Source organism: Pinus tabuliformis, chromosome 2_1, assembly GCF_031772625.1.
Source record: "Pinus tabuliformis cultivar Carrire ecotype Pingquan chromosome 2_1, CPIR1, whole genome shotgun sequence".
Lineage (NCBI taxonomy): Eukaryota > Viridiplantae > Streptophyta > Pinopsida > Pinales > Pinaceae > Pinus > Pinus tabuliformis.
Window position 1 is genome coordinate 759,495,561 of NC_142299.1, and position 4,497 is coordinate 759,500,057.

The window sequence follows — 4,497 nt, forward strand, 5'->3', positions numbered from 1 at the left end:
AAGGGTATTTTTGCTTTTTGCTTTCTATGAAAAATTAGTGGTTAACTTACAACGCTTGACCACATGGGATCACTTTAATGGGATTCTTCAAGTTTCACCACTCACCACCACACCTGAAAAAAACATTTTGCAATCTTGAAGAGACTGTTTCTATTTCTATCTGCAAGGGTATTTTTGCTTTCTATGAAAAATTAGTGGTTAACTTACAACGATAAGTGATAAGTTTCATTTCGTTGCAAGGATCATCACTCTCTTCTTTATTGTCATCTGAGAATTATAATTTATAATTTCTTCTTACCTGTAGGAATTCACACATATCCATTAACCTTTCACACACATCCATTAATCGTGATGTCGGCCAACTAAAACAAATAAATCGAGGAAAGAAATCTAAACTTCTGGAAACAAATCCGAATTATGCGTCCCAGAATAAGGTAAAAGAGGTTGTTTTACCCGTTGAATTTTTTTCCCCTGCATTTTTCTCAAATCAATCAACTATTATTTTTAACAAATGAATTTCAAGAAACTAAAAATTTCTCACAAATCAATCCAGAGAGGATCACTGGACTTACCGAGGATGCTTTACGAAGGACTTTCACGAGGGGAATGAAATTTAGCAAACCCGTAGATGAATTTTCTCCGCTGTCCTCCATAGCCTTCTTCAACTGTGCTCGGACATCCTAATGTTGAACTAGGATAACAAGGGTCTTATCCAACTCTGATTGCAATGAAAGGGCATGCTGGTGCAATTGTCTTCGACTAGCTGAACCCGGACCATCTCCAGCTCATTCTATGCATGTTTCCTCACTTGTAGCTGCAAGTATCTGTAAAATGTAAGATCCATTGATCTTCCTGTCTAGGCTTCTAATTTTCATTAGTTAGGTTACTGTTTTCATCCATAGCTGTACAGTGTGTATAATAATTTTTTCTTCACACTTGTTTGGTTGCATAGCTAATAGTTAATCAAACTTCAGAATTCTACGGATGGAACTTCTTATTGTGATGGAGTTGTTGTGAAAGTTCTGAAACCATTTTCTAGATTTCCCTTCTAGGGTATAAGCAAACATATGGGAGAATACATCATCTGACTCGACAGAGAAGTTATATATACAATCTTGGAAGGAAGTTAGGTTATTTTCTGTAGTTAATCTGTTCTCCCCATTGAATTTAGAGGGGCACTTTGAGATATCTATCTGGAAGGAAACCTAATTGGTTTGCTAGAGGCAAGACCAAGGGTTTGAAACCGACAGATAACCAAGAGTTCAAGGGGTTCACAATAGCCATTTCAGGTCTTAACCCGAGGATTTGCAATTGATTAGGGTTACCTGAAATGGAGCCTGTAGTATGGTGAACAAATACTTGGTAGCTTGGGATGACTATGATTTGAGGGGAAGAAATATAGGGCAATAGAAATATGAAAGCGACCCGACTACTAATTAGATTGACATTCCATCACTTGATAGGATCTAAAGAGGCAAGTATATTCATCATGCACAGACGTGTTAGAGAAATTACCTGCCCATGCTTCATTTTCGTTCCCTCTTGGTCCATGTAGCGAGCATGGGAAGCAAACAGGACCAATCACCTCGGCCATTGCGAGAATTGTCTGGATTTAGCAGCGAGTCCGCAGGAATCGAACCAAGGGGAGCTCAGCTTGGCTACTTGCTTTTGGCTCTAGGATCACGACTTCTCCTGACTGCTGCCCCAATTGTAACCAACTTTGCTGGGCAGGGACTTGTTGCCCGACAACCCATCTTGTTTAAGGAAAAAATCTATGAGGTTGTGAATTGTATGTAAGTATCCGAGTGTAAAGACTATATTTTAAGGGATTTATAAAGTAAGTTAATGGTTTTACTTGGTTTTTAAGAATTTCAAAATATTTCAAAAGTGATTATCAAATTAAAAATTATCTATATAGATTGCACTTTTCACCATATAAGGATAATTAAGTTAGAAGAGGAGTTTACTAATGATATGATTTTTCTTGTAATTTTTTATAATAAAATGATTTTTTGTTTGTGATTTTTTATATTAAATTGGATTGAAATGATATATAAAACAAGTGTAATATGTAATTTTGTTGCTTAATAAGTATTTTTTATGCAAAAAGTAAAATCGATGTTCTAGTATAAGAGTATCATATTGGCTAATAGTTCTTTATCTATATGAACCTTATTTATATTCTTAGAAGTTAGTGAAGTTCATTGGAAATGGAAAGTAAGGCTTTACAATGATAAGAAACCCATAATTCCTACATTGGAGTGCACAATTAATGCACATTTTATTTTTTGCAATTTTAGAATACATACACACCTTACATGAGGGGAAAGTATGTATGAGACACGTGTTTCCTTGAGGGGAAGCATGTATACATACTAAAACTCTCTTAAAAGTTGAATTAAGTGGAGCAAGCATACTAGACTAGATATATTTTAGCCAATATAATCAGTAACTGTCCATTATGACCGAATAATGCTAGAATATTTGTTGATGATCAACTCTATAAGAACTATGCTCACTAATTAATCAACGGAGGTTGAAGTAGAAGTAGCCTTGATCTGAAAATGAAGATCTTAGATTACTTTTAAGGTATTACAGACTAATGTGCATGGATTTACCTATATTACTTAGTGCAATGGATCGATAAGATTGCGAATAACATAGACAAGGAAGCAGTTAAAGAAACATAATAGACAAAACACATAAACACAACAAATTTAATATGGAGTTCACCCAAAACTCCTAGGCTACGTCTCCTCGTCCAGCCTTCAGTGGTGACCTCTCTATTATGTCTTCAAGAGCAAAGTTTTACAAAAGTGAGCTCAATTTGAGTCTCAACACACAGATACAAAACAACAGGAGTTTACTTGAATCTCTCAAGTCTCTCTAAGTACACATACTCGCTCTCTGTCTCTGTTTTCTCTCTGTCTCAGCACTGCTTATCCCTGTCTTCTATCAGTCTGTGGATTTAAAGCCAATCGACACTGTCTGTTCGTTTCCCCTTCTTGGGCTTTCTAGCTCCCGGCCTCTATTCACTCGAATCCCCTTCTTAGTGTTAGCAATCATGGCATAACATCTTCAGGGAAGGTGGCCACCTGTTCTGCAACGGAAGGGACCATCGGGCCTTTGAAATCCCCAAAACAACATTCTTTGTTTACACAGATAAATACACTAAAAACTGTGAAAATCTGCCAATCTGTCGTTTATCGGATTTGAAATATTAAATTCTTCCTTATAACTCCTATCGGGTCCACCTTTATATCGCTTATCGCATCTCCACCGTTGATCTGAGAGATCTTGATCCAATGGCTGAGGTTCATTTCGGGCGGCTCATGCGTACGGGGGTTAACCGTCCGAAAAGGGTGGTTTTCCCTCTCCGGCGCCTAGCCACGTGGTAGCCAATGTATGGGCTTGGGCGGAGCCCGGCCAAAACCACTTACCGCCTACGGCCCGCCCGAAATCCCACTCATTTCGTGGTTTCCCTTTGTATTTGAAAAATACATTAAAACATTGAAAATCCCGCAAAATGGCTCATATCAGACTTGAAATAATATACAACTGCATTAATAAACCCTTTCGGGTCCAGTTTCATCGCATCGGCGCGTTTCCTTTGTGTTTCATTCATTTTAGCGGAAATGCGAAATACATAGGAAAATGCTATTTTCCGGATCTCAAAATATATAAAATATCATCTGTGACCTTATCGGGTTCGGCTATCGCAAGTCCCGTTTTTTATTGGCCCCGCTCCTTTGTAATGCTCCGACGCAATATTGCGATGCGATATATATCGCAATCGCACATCGCATAGTCCCCGGGCCATTGTAAGCGCTCCCTTGTAATCTGCCGATGTGATATGGCGGGTTAACCTGGGTTGTTGTAAGTGCTCCCTTGTAGATGCGATATGGCGGGTTAACCTGGGCCATCGATCTGTACGCTTGATCGACGGTCCTCGTTGACCCCACTAATCGCTATCGCAACTTTTATATGGTTGCTTCCGATAGCCTCCGCCTGCCTTCGCCAATTGCGATATGTCGATCGAATCTGGACTGTTGATCGGCCAGATTCGACGACTCCTGTGCAAAATTGTTTAAACCGCCGATACTCTATTTTTCCACTATCTCTTCATGTTTTTTCACTCTCGATAGTGTTATCCGCTATTTCTAAGAGTTCTTCTTTTGCGATAGTTTTGATCTTTAGAAGATTTTGAAAACTTAGAGGGTTTTCTAGGATCCATTTGGATCACGCCTTCCCACTAAAAAAGCTTTTGGACCACCAAAAGTTGGTTTTTAAGCATCAATCAAGTGAGGATACAACTTCCTCACTTGTCCAATCTCTATCCATCTTGCACTGCTTGGTTTTGAACCCTTGAGTTCGATTCTCAGGTACTCAACATCCCCTCTGTGTGTAGTTCTCACCTTCCTATCCAGGATTGTATCTTCCTGCAACTCATTGAGATATTCAGAAAACAGATCATCAATAGAAGGAAACTGGCTTTGC